Source organism: Natrix helvetica, assembly GCF_964273705.1.
Source record: "Natrix helvetica genome assembly, chromosome: 3".
Taxonomy (NCBI): domain Eukaryota; kingdom Metazoa; phylum Chordata; class Lepidosauria; order Squamata; family Natricidae; genus Natrix; species Natrix helvetica.
Genome location: NC_138549.1, coordinates 144,222,509 through 144,235,578, shown reverse-complemented (window position 1 = coordinate 144,235,578; position 13,070 = coordinate 144,222,509). Strand labels below are relative to the sequence as shown.

Sequence of the window (13,070 nt, the reverse complement as noted above, 5' to 3'; positions counted from 1 at the left end):
TGCTACATGTCCCATACTTGACCATACTAGCTGGAGATTTTAGAAATTGCTGTTTCAACCCCTCTGTAAGGCACAATATTGGAAACATTACCTCAATATAGCCTCACACCTGATATTAATAATTCCAATGTCATCACTGTCCACAATATGGAATTATAGCATGTTGCTCTTGCTTAACCCAGAACCCTTAATAATGCTACCTCTTTTTCACCATTACTTTCTTTAAAATCTAGAATTTATGTAGATCAATGACATAACTTGCTTATAACTTCATTCTACCATAATTAGGTTTTATAATATACAACCCCAAGTTTCTTTATGTGGTTTTCTGAATTGGATCTTTTTATAACAGAGGTTTGGCAGACATTTTTACTAAAGCAATACACAAAACAACTTAGCATACTTATTTTACTTACAGATATAGTATGGCATCACTAGTCTTTCTTGCATTTGTGTTTTCATTCCCCCTCCCCCCAAAGTCTAGCTTCCCAGCCACCAAAAGGCTTCCTGCAATTGCTATAAAGCCCTAGGCATAATTTCTACTATTATTATATTGTTATTTCTATTAACTATCATCTTGCTGTGCTAAGTCTAGAAGCCAGAAACAGACTAACAAAGGTTCATCAGTGGTCAATCTATTCCAGTCTTCTTTACTGAATGCCCCTAAATGAATTGGACTACAAAATCAATGACATCCCAGTCATCTTGCCCATAGGACATGGCCAGCTTTGTAATCCAATTTACTGGTGGGTTTTAGGTAGGGGGAAATAGGTTTCTCTTACAATTTAAGAACTCCAAGGAGAAAAATCATCCCAACCTGCCTCCCACAGGGAAATATTTCCAGTATTACAAGATTTCCCCCTCCCAAAGAATCAGTCTGTAATTTTAATCTGACATTTAAACCAGTGTTATGCATTTCTGCCTTGCAGTTCCTCAACAGTTTCCTTCTAATATGAAACAAGTTTTTTTTGTTTTTCTATCTTATTTTCAGAGAAATCGAAAATTTCTTACAATTTTTTCTTGATTTGTTGCCTTATTGCTTGAGGTGAAAGGTAAGGCTATTTTGGGGGTTGAGGTTTATTGTTATCCCTCTTTCCATCTTCATGAAGCCTCCCTGGCTGCTTTCACATCCTGAAAAGGCCAAACAATGGGGACATCCTTTCCTTAATGTAAGTGTGGGAAGCCAAGAAATTTAAAGAGCCTTTGAGAGACAGGTAAGAGAGATAGGACATTTATAGATCGCTTTGCCATTGCAGTCTACCCTTGAACATTTCATTCATATTCTTCTCAGTTGAAAATAATTTTAAGACAAATTTTATGCTACCTAGACCAGTATTTTCCAGCATGCAAAAGGAGTTAATGTCTATTCTGGCTGTGGAGTTCTGGGAATTGAAGCCCACCCATCTTAAATTTGCCAAGGTTGAAAAAATTTGAAAAACACTGATCTAGATTTGATGAAGATTGGTAGGAAACTAGGGATGTGGTGGCTCAGTGGCTAAGACGCTGATCTTGCTGATCACAAAGGTCAGCAGTTTGGCGGCTTGAATCCCTAGTGCCCCATAACGGAGTGAGCTCCCGTTACTTGTGTCAGCTTCTGCCAATCTAGCAGTTGGAAAGCACATAAAAATGCAAGTAGAAAAATAGGAACCACATTTGGTGGGAAGGTAACAGCGTTCCATGCGCTTTTGGTGTTTAGTCATGCCGGCTACATGACCATGGAAATGTCTTCGGTCAAATGCTGGCTCTTTGGCTTTGAAATGGAGATGAGCACTGCCCCCTAGAGTCGGGACTAGCAGACATGTACGAGGGGAATCTTTACCTTTACCTTATTTTTAGGTAGGAAACTAATGCTGAGAAGTTTGTGGCACAGCAATCCTTTAAAACTACAGTTTCTTTTATTACTAACATCCATTAACTTCCTACCAGCCAAACCAAACAGACCAGTATTATTTCCATGCTTGCTATCCTCACAGCAACCTTGAGAGCATTTATGCCAACAATCCTTACAGCAACCCTGGGATTACAGGAGGTCGCACTTCCTCTGCTGAGGAGAGATTTGAAAATAGAAGTCCAGCATTCTTAATTGCTACTCTGAATTGGCTCTAAAGTTATTCCATCCTTAGTAAATAAAGCAAAAGGCTTGCTTCTTTCCATCTTTTCAAGTGCTTGAATGCAAGCAATGCATTCATCCAAACGGATGGAAGAACATCAAGAGCAGGTTCCTCTCTTAGCTACTAAATGAGGATGGATCAGAACTCTGCTGCCACTGTAGGAACATTTCTAATTGTTTGCTAGAAGTGTTTTTTTACACTGGTACCATTAAGCCAAGGCTTTGAATCAAAAATCCAGGAATTCAGACACTGCCAAGTTTCAATTCCACTTCCAAATTGAATGTAGTAGAGATTCTGAATTAGCAATTTTACTTCTTAATTACTAATTATAGAATTATGTAATGTACTCATTTTCACCAAAACTACAGGTTTCCAGTTATGGCCAGTTTATCATACCAACAGCAGAGTAGATAATGAATAATTGTGTCCATTTGTTACACATTTGTTATTTTTTTCAAACAATATATCTATGCCACATTTTAGGCCAAAGCCCTGCGGAGAAAATATGCCTATAATCAAAATGATTTATTTGAAACAGCAGTTACAAATTATTTACAACTAATTTAACAACTGAGAAAGACAATTTAAAATACAGGTGCATTAATATTGACCATACAAAATAGGTTTTTTTTTAAAAAAATCAGCCAATCAGTTCAGTGTAACACACATTTTTATAGATTACAATTATGCAAACCAGGTTTTCTGACATTAGCTCAATCAAATTATCTTTGCCAAATATTTGCCTAGTAGAAAGACGATTACTGGTAGTAACACAGATCTGTACAGGATTATAATTTTCTTCATATTGTAGGAAGGATGGAAGTTCACTCTTGAATACTTATTTAGTTTCCTTTTTAAAAAACTGATACACAACCTAATTTTTTCCCCAATCACCCCAAATTTCTTTAAAATTATCAGTGCAGTTCATTACCCATTTTTAAAATGTACATTCAGGGGGGAAAAAAGCTTTTTTTTAAAAACATGATGGAAAATTGTTTATATAAAGCTAAATAGTTTGAGAAATTTGCATTGAAAGTGCAAATTTGCATTGAAATTTTAGTCTGAATTTAAGTATTAAAAATTCTCAATGAACCACACTTATGGCATTTAAAAAAACCAAGGAACTGGAGAGAAAAATCTGAAATGGATAGAATGGCCAAGCCATAAGGCACAAAATTTAGTTTCCCTTTTGACTGTGTGGCCAGACCTTACACATCAATTGACACTGTCCAGAGCAATTGGCACTTTTTCTAGAAATATAGGGATGGAGGCTATAAAAAAAAAACCCACTGGAAGGAAGAAGTCTTTAAATGCAGTTTATAAAATGTGTATGTGTGTGTTTGTGTGTGTAGTATGTATGTATGCATGCATGCATGTATGTATGTATGTATGTATGTATGTGAATGTGTATAATGCAATGTAGAAGTACTTCAAAAGTTCAGCTTTAATAATGCAAATCTCACTATTAACATTATTAATAGTTGCTTAGACACTAGAAAGAACTTCATCTGTTCTAAATGCTTTAACAGATATTGCACAAAGGAGGGGTATGTGCTACATGGCTCCTATTCTACCTTGCATGGTTTTCTAACTGCATGGTTCTATGATATGGTGGGTCGGCACTAGAAACAGTGGAAATGCTGTGGCCAAAAAGAATTACACAATGCAATCCTTTGGGCATTTATTTCAGGCCTGAAGACCCAAGGATATTTTGCATTTCTATTTCTTTCCCTCAAAGTTGGTTTCCCCACCAAAAAACCTCCATCATTTTTGTCTGCATGTATGCATTTAAGATTTGGGGCAGATTAAGAACCCATTGAGATTAAGAACCCACTGAGATTAAGAATCCACTGAGCAGTGACTCAGTGGTTAAAACGCTGAGCTTGTCGCTAAGAAAGGTCGGCAGTTTGGTGGTTTGAATTCCTAGCGCTGTGTAACAGAGTGAGCTCCCGTTACTTGTCCCAGCTTCTGCCAACCTAGCAGTTTGAAAGCATGTAAAAATGCAAGTAGAAAAATAGGGACCACCTTGGCGTTCCGTGCACCTTCAGCATTTAGTCATGCTTGCCACATGACCACGGAGACGTCTTTGGACAGCGTTGGCTCTTTGGATTTGAAATGGAGATAAGCACCACCCCCTAGAGTCGGGAAAAACTAGCACATATGTGCAAGGTAAACTTTGCTTTTACCTTTTTAAGAACCCAAAAGAGAATTTAACCTTTGCAGAAAAAAACTACCTAAATCAACTTGGGCTCCAGTTCTGACTACATACATGGTAAATGCCATGCAAAGCCTGTGGTGACCTTTCAGTCAATCGGAATTGTGCTTTTCTGGGATCAGAAAGTAAGGCTTTGGAGAACGAAAGCTCTTCCACTTCTCTTAGGCTACATCCTTTATTAGTCTCCAGATTCTAGTTTCCATTGGTAAAAGGCTTATCTTTAACCAGGATTATATATTCAGTACTATATCCCATTGAAAGAGGCGGTGGTGAGACCCCTGCTCAAGAAGCCTTCTCTGGACCCTACGGAGCTAGCAAATTATCGTCCTGTCTCCAACCTTCCTTTTTTAGCGAAGGTTGTTGAGAGTGTGGTGGCTCAGCAGTTCCCGCGTCACCTGGAAGAATCTGATTATCTAGACCCGCGCCAGTCCGGCTTCCGGCCCGGACACAGCACGGAGACGGCCTTGGTCGCATTGGTGGATGATCTCTGGAGGGCAAACCAGTCCGAACTGGTAGGAACCCACCACTGATCCCAGTCTTCTCCAATGTTGTGTCCTCCAGAAGTTTCTAATTGTAGTTATTATTGCCAAACTCTTGGTAGATTAGAATTCTAAAGCTATAGTTAGTTTATCTCAAAGAATGCATATCTCACCCAGTTAGAAGGTGCAATGATATAGAACTTATTCTAGAGGGAATTCTGGAGTGAAGAATTTAGGAAAGGAAAGTCTGAGTCAGGAATGGCATGATATGATTTCCTAGCCAAAAACATTCTTCATGTACTCTAGAAGTTGTTCAAATGAGTGGACATATCGATCGCATCTTACAGAAATTAGGCCTTTTTCCAGATGCTGCCTTCTGTAGACAGCATCACTTCTGCTGTCTGCAGAAGTTTCACTTGATTCATCCCAATGTGTCTATCCAGTTAAATTTGCAAAAGACGATGGTTTCACTCGGCAACAGATGGTTGCCTTTCTTTCCTTCATGATAACATTTGTTCTATCCCAAGCCTATTGTTCATTGTCTTCTGGGACCTATCCATGGCAAGGTTGGCTTGAAGCAATTACCTAAGGAAGGAACTTCAATGGAAGCCATTATGATGACAGCAAATCTATATCTAAGCTAACACTTGTGAATGAATCCAGTAAGAGGAGTAAACAGCAGAGGATAGGTCTCAGAAGACAATGAACAGCTTGGCACAGGAATCATTTATCTGACATGTTTATGAAGTAAGTATACTGGCATTAACTCATATCTCCAATCTTATGTTTTGTTTACTCTTAAAAACAAAGCCCATTTATTTCAACAGACTTCCAACAAGAACATTCCTAAGCATACATACATCCCAGGCAGAGTCACTGCTGTGAGAAGAGCAGACACATACGGTAAGGTAATTAAACAAACAAATAAAAGAAGCAAATACTTATCTACAGTGGTTCTATCAGATTCCCATTCCAGTAACCATGTTTAAGATCACACTATTGGTTTGCAAAACCTGTTTCCCTATTGTGGTCAATGGAACACGAGTACCTGTTCTTAGTTATTCATGTATCGTGGAGGTCTTGTGTGTTCCAGGCTCAGAAAAACTTGGATTATATTTCTGAGCAGATGGTAAGCTTATTCAATACAGCTTTCGTCAGATACATTTAGAAGCTGGCCTGACCATTAAGTAGAATGAGTAGCTGCCTCAGGCAGCCAATTTGGTAGCATCATATTGCCTAGTAAATATTATTATACTGCCTGGAGTGGAGATTGGGGAGGTGCTAGTGCAATTATTTTGCCTTACATACTAAAATAACCATGTTTGACTCAGAGCCATGGCCTTTGGTGCTTCAGAAGATGCAAGCAAAAGTCTTTCCAGCCTCAATGATGGGAAAAAAACGAAAGCAATTATGTCATAGGACTGTTGTTCTGGGAAAAAGTATTAGTAGCATTAATGTGTATTAATTATAGTGCTAGCACAGTACTCTTCTTGTGAAAAATAGCAATTTCTGGAACTCATGAAATACCAAACAGCACGGAATTTTAAAAAAAATGGTCCTAGATATATGCTACTGCCAAGCATGAAGGTCTTTGCATGAGTAGGATACTCTTTTCCAATTCAGTCTGTGGAGGAATTCTCATTAAGTGGAAAGTAGCGAAGATGCTGTTTGCACAAGTTCTTGTTTTATAATCGAGTATCTGAATGTTACTCTCCCAGGGTTCCTTCAACTCCAGTCTTGAATGTCTACAGAGATCCTCAGGCATCCAAGTCATGGTTGTCCCAAAGTTCCTTCTTGGATGAGAAGCGAAACATTTCAAAGAAAAACCAAAAAGTCCAGTTGCCTCTTGAAAAAGCACCTTTGGGTCATCCAGCCTTGAATGGAATCCTACAAAGAGAAGTTCAGCAAGGAAGGTGATGATCTTCTTTAGCCTTTCCATCAGCAAATCATTCTGCAATTTAGTCCCATTAATGACACCGAAAAAAGATTGATAAGAATATTGGGTGGGGATGAGGATCCATTCCCATCGCATAGCAGGGAGGTGGTTGAGAAGAAGGAATATGAAAAGCAATCATGGAACATGAGCTTCTCATGCACTGAGACTTCCATGTTAGTTGGGAATTCTGACCACTGAAGCATCAAGGCAGCACAAACTCAAGAGAGGCTGCAGAACGAGAACAAGAGGCAAGGGAAGCAGAGGTTTATCCAAAACAAGAGGCTGGAGCGTTCAATAATAATAAAACATTGCTCGCATCTTATTTTCACAATAGTAAGTGGTAAAAGGCCAGCTTTCTTTTTCTTGAAAAGAATGGTGCATTTGTGAGAAAAGTAGTTACCAAAGTGTTAGGCTAAATAATAAGGAAGAAACTCAGGAATTCCTGCACTGAGCACAGTGTGAAATCCCATGACCTTAAATGGCTCCTTCCAAATCAGGTCTCACAATTATGAGAAGTTATGGAAGTTTAGCTTTTTGTTACACACATGCTCCCAACCTATGGGCTGCATGGGCTGCTTGACCAAACAAGGGATCCCAGAGGAATGGCAGGGATCACACACTCTCCCCCTGATGTTATTTACATCAAAAGAGTACCTGAACAGAGCATATCTTTAATAATTGCAAAGTGGCCGGAGACCACTGCAAGGACCCCCACATCAAGTGCAAGAGGACTTTGATTAGTAAAATGTTTGCGTTTATATGGAGCAGAGGTGTACAAGCTTCAGGACTTCAGGTGGCTCCAGAAAAAACTAGAGTAAGCTCTTTGAACCCTCCTCAGAGTGCCAGAAAACTGCAACTCTCAATGTGATAAGCAGGGGTGGGTTGCTCCCAGTTTTAGTACCGGTTCGCAACGCACCCACAATGTGCACACTCACTCACTTCACTCATGCATTTTCAATGTAAATTTTTTTTTGCGCATGTACAGAACAATTTACAGTGAACTGCGCATGCACAGTCATTAGCAACCAAAATGGCGGTGGCCCGGTGGTGGCAAGGGAACTGGTTTGGGGATGTGGCAGGCCTGGGTCGCTGCTGGTTCTGCGACCCAGGCCTGAATTTCACTACCGGTTCGTCCGAACCGGGAGCAACCCACCTCTGGTGATAAGCAATCATATGAGCAACTAATGAATGATTTAATTTATCGTTTTCCAAACCTATCTTAGTTTTTCTACAGACTTTACTCAGGTTTTGGCTTTATTTATTTACTAGCTGTACCTGGCCACGTGTTGCTGTGGCCCAGTCTGGTTAAGTGGAAAAGAAAGAAAAGAGAAAGAGCAAGTTTCTAATATGTTTAATTTCACAAAGCTTGTGGGTATACAATATTTTTTGTTGTTCCATTGTCTGTGCAGATATAGAGATTATCTGGTTTGCTGACTATAGAACATGCAACATATAATTGTCCATGTGAGAAACAATTTTCAATTGCTGGAAAGACGTTGGACCAGGCCCATTTACCAAAAGCATGCGAAGAAAGAAACATTCCCTTCGGGCAGGGCCATGCCATTACCAGCAGTGGCAAGCTTCGTGAGGGTCTTGCCCACCTGGCGGGCCCTGCCACTTGCTGCATGGCCATGACTCCCCCGGCAGAGGCATGGAAGTGAGCCACGGTGGCCCCTGCAAGAGCCGCCACGGAGGACACTCCCGCAGGCCCCGCCCTGGTGCCCTCCAAGCTCCCTGCGACGGGCAGCCTCTGGAATGATGGGCTGGATGGGGCCCCTCCAGACCCCGTGAGTGTAAGTGGGGCGGTGGGTGGGTGCTGCTGTTGGTCAGGCCTCGGGGCTGCTGGGCCAGGCGAGGCTGGTTGGGGGAGACTGCGTCGGGGCTGTCAGCCTCGTGGAAGTTGTTGAACGTCTCCTCGGAGGAGCTGCGCTCGGGCTCTCCCAAGTCAGTGGCCCGGGAGAGCGAGACGGTGTGTGGAAGCCGTACGGGTCTGGATGGATGACAACCGACTCAGGCTCAACCCTTCCAAGACGGAGTGGCTGTGGGTCCCGGCTCCCCGGTTCAACCAGATAATTCCATCTCTGGCCATTGGGGGCATTCAACTTGCCCCCGTGGAGCGGGCGCGCAATTTGGGCGTCCTCCTGGATGCCAAGCTGTCCATGGATGAACATGTGACAGCTGTGGCCAGGGGGGCGTTCCATCAGGTTCGCCTGGTGCGCCAATTGCGCCCCCTATTGGACCGGGACGCTCTACGCACAGTCACCCATGCGCTGGTGACGTCTCGCCTGGACTACTGTAACGCTCTCTACATGGGGCTTCCCTTGAAATGCACTCGGAGACTACAGTTGGTCCAGAATGCGGCCGCGCGGGTGATTATGGGGAGCACCAGGTACTCCCACGTGACACCACACCTGCGCGAGCTGCACTGGCTTCCTGTGGTCTATCGAGTGCGTTTCAAGGTTTTGATTACGATCTTTAAAGCGCTCCATGGCTCAGGACCTAGTTACCTCCGGGACCGTATTCTGCCCCATACATCCCTACGACCTATTCGCTCGCACAGAGAGGGACTTCTCCAGGTGCCGTCCACTAGACAATGTCATGGGGCGGCGCCTAGGAGCAGAGCCTTCTCTGTGGCGGGCCCAGCCCTGTGGAATGACCTCCCCCCGGATATTAGGACCACTACAGACCTCCGCTCCTTCCGTGTTAAGCTCAAGACCCACCTTTTTCAAATATCTGGCCTGGCCCAACCATAACTTCGTTACGCTCCTGAGGGGTTTTTAATTCAGCAATTTTATTTAGGGGATTTTAAACTGTGTTTTAACTGTGTTTTTAGCTGTGTTTATTGTCTTTCACTTGCAGGTCTACTCTCCTCCATGCACAAATGTAATTGTCCTTGTTTTTTCGTATGTATGTGTGTCCTATGTGTATTTTATCTTTCGACTGTACGCCGCCCCGAGTCCTTCGGGAGAGGGTTGCGGCTAATCAAATAAAATTTGATTTGATTTGATTTGACGTCCAGTATCTCGGAGAAGGAGAAGTCCTCGGTGTGCGACTTGTCCAGGTCGTCGTAGCTCTCCGTGTCTTCGGCGATACTGTTGTTGGAGCTGAGGCTGGCCGAGATCTGCGCTGGGGTCATGCTGGTGATCTGGAAGCTGCTCTTCTTCTTCAACTGGGCGCCTGCCGGACCCCCGACGCCTCCTCCTCCCTGCAAGAGCAGCGCCAGGCTCTGCGGCGGAGATGCCCGAGGAGGGCAGGAGGAGACCGAGATGGAGGCGGCATCGGAAGCCAGGGGAGGCGGCGTCGGCTGAGCCATCAGGTTGGGTGGGAAGTCCTCCAAGCTGGTGCTGCTGCTGCTGCTGCTGCCAGCCCGCCAAGGCAGCATCGCGGGCTGCGCCATCTTCTTCCTCTCCCGCGCCTCCGCCGCTGAGTCAGGCTGTTGTGGCTGCTGCTGCATTGGGGCCGGCGGAAGGGCCGACGCTACCACCGACGATGATGACACCTCCCTCAGGCGCCAGCCCAGCCGGGCTGAGGAAGAGAGGAGAAGAAGGTGGCCACCGCCCCCGACCCAGCTTCCCTCAGCGGCGGCGGCGAGAGGAGACACCTGGCGTCCCCTGAGGAGCAGGAGGAGGAGGATGGACCTGAGGCAGCCCCCGCCAGCCGTGGCCCCATCCAGAGATGCCCCCACCTGACGGGGCACCCAACGGGCGCCCCAGCCCCACTGCGCCTCAGGCTGACATGCCGCTGCCACTCCCCGTCAGAGCCGCCTTGGAGAGGCCGTAGCTGGCTCGCTGTGAGGTGATGGTAGAGAGTGCGTGCGGCCAGCCGGGCTGAGGAGATGCTCCGCCTCCATCTCCTCTGGAGTTCCACTGATCTGGGCGGGGGGAGGCTGGCTTAAGAGCGGGGGAGGCAGCCAAGGCGATGGCGCCACCCCGCCTCAGACAGCAAAGGCCCGGTGGGAGAGGGGAGAAAAGCATGTTTTTACCTGTCACAGGTGTGACATCTATATAATATACATATTAAAAAACATGTGCGTATTTGAATGCAACGTTGTGTCAAAATTTCAAAGCAATCGGTGAAGAACCTTCGGAGATTTGAGATTTTGAACAAACAACATTACATTTTTATTTATATAGATATATTATTCCACCTTTTTCTATCCTGCCATTTTGAGGGAGCCAGGCAACTTCTGCCCCAAAGGCCAATGTACTTTTTATTTTTATTTTAAATATATATATATATATACACACACTCTCCAATGAAACAGTTTGTCCCAACTTCTGTGAAATGTGTCCTGTTTCAAAGGATCATTGTTTGCCACTAAAGTCATTTTGAGCTCTCAGAGCCTCAGAAGCTAATCTCCCAAAATTTTACTCCCCACAGCACAACAAAGCATCACATTGATTCATATTTGTAATGCAAAGTTGCTCTGTTCACCCAGCTCTCATGGTTACTCAACCCATTTTTAGGTTTACATAACTCTAGGCTTACCATATTTGGGCTTCTTCAGACATTAAGAAAGAAGCATTTCATTGCTGCTGTTAATGGTAAAGCTTTTGGCAGGGTAAAGCTCTGGTAGCCCTAAAATGTTCTGAACAATAACCAAGTGGACTGAGTGTCTATAGCAGGGGTGTCAAACTTAATGCCCGGGGGCTGAATCCAGCCCGCAGGGTTTTTATATCTGGCCTGCAGGGCCACCCTTGAAACAGTGAAGGACTAGCCAGTGGTGCTTCCACCAGCAAAAATGGGCTCCCAAGCTCCGTTTCGGCCTGCCACAGCCTCCTGCAACCCTCTGCCAGTAAAAATGGTGTTTTACTGGCAGAGGTTGCAGAACGCCGTGGCAGCCGAAAACGGAGCTCAGAAACCCGTTTTCGCTGGCAGAGTGCTTGGGCCTTCACAGGTGTCCCCGACAGGAATGATGTCAAGCCAGCCACGCCTAACTACTCTGACCACACCCAGCCAGCTCCCCCACCCCGAGGTGAAACATAACCTTGATGCCTCCCTCAATGAAATAGAGTTTGACCCCCCTGGTCTATAATATGTTAAAGGGTAGAAAACAGAAAAGATACAGTAATAACCAAGTTTAAGCATGTTGAGCAACTGTATTTCCTATGTTTTGAACTGACCTGGTTCAGCATGTTGCGTGAATGCACCCAATTTGTTGTCTTTCCTTCACTCATTTTGTTACCAAGAGCTATTTTTACAGTTATCCCCTTGCATAGCAGCAGTCAGTCCATGCTAACTAAGAGTTCCTTCATCCTGGACCAACCAATCACAGTTATGTAACTAACGTCACATCGATCAATCTGTGTTAGTGATGCTTCGCTAAAGCTTTCTCCCAGTATGCTTGCAGCAACTAAAAATGAACTAGTCAGGCTTTTTAGGTGACTATAAAAGTAAAAATACTTTCACATCAAGCTCCTGGTGACCGCATAGAAACAAAGAGCTTTCAGTACAGAAAAAGTTTGCTACAGCTCTTTTCTGAGGACATTCCAGTGACGCCCTCATTCCTGGTACTTTTTGATGGTTTCCCACAGAAGTGCTAAATAGCCATTATTTTTTGTAGCCTCTACGGTCAAACAGGCTTGTGGTATTATCTCATCTGGATGATTTTTCTCTTGCATTTTTTTGAATGAGAGACTCTGGAATGTATGTTTATTTTTTACCATACTCAGTTACTTGGCCTCCTCACGATTGTCTATAGCAATCTGATTTCTAGGGTAATGTCTCTCAACCTTGCTAAGTTTTAGATGTTTAGAATTCCCTAGTCAGCATCATTTAAAAAACTAGAACCGTGCGTGATGGTGAATCTGTGGCACGCGTGCCCAAAGTGGCACATGGAGCCATGTCGCCTGGCACACATGGCGTTGCCTATTCCACTTCCAGGTTTCTGGCGCATATGCGCACACAATGATCAGATGGCTTTCACGTGTGTGGCACTGCCAGAAACTGGAAGAGCTGGTCTTGCATTTTCTGGCCAGCTGATTGTTGGACATGCATGCGTGCCAGTAACTGGAAGACTAGTTGGCCGGTGTGCGTGCATGTGCCAGAAACCAAAAGTTCATTTCCCAGCATGCGCCTGCCCCCTGGGCAGCTCCTCTTCTGAGTTGCGCTCCAGATGAGCACCACTCGGTGCCGAAAAGGCTCGCCATCACTGATCTAGAATGTTAAATGGGCTGAAGGATACCAGACAAAACTCATGATTTCATTATAGAACTTCCCAGTAATGAAGCTCTGAAATTCACTTGATGCTCTCGTTTATTATTTGACTCAGCTGATGAATCTAAAACTTGCCCGATCATTTTTTTTCTATTAAAAAGGGAAAATAGCGC

General features: G+C 44.1%; 1 protein-coding gene across 5 annotated transcripts in view; it reads right to left on the bottom strand.

The window, feature by feature from the left end:
* The window catches only part of TP53INP2 (tumor protein p53 inducible nuclear protein 2), a 36,935-nt gene that overhangs the window by 10,737 nt on the left and 13,128 nt on the right, over positions 1-13,070 (bottom strand). The window contains exon 2 of one of the 5 annotated variants that reach the window (XM_081946529.1): positions 1,012-1,131. The exons of the other annotated variants lie outside the window; for them this stretch is intronic. The gene's annotated coding sequence lies outside the window, so the exon portion shown is untranslated. The remainder of the gene's footprint in view (positions 1-1,011; positions 1,132-13,070) is intronic. 5 annotated transcript variants of the gene reach the window in all.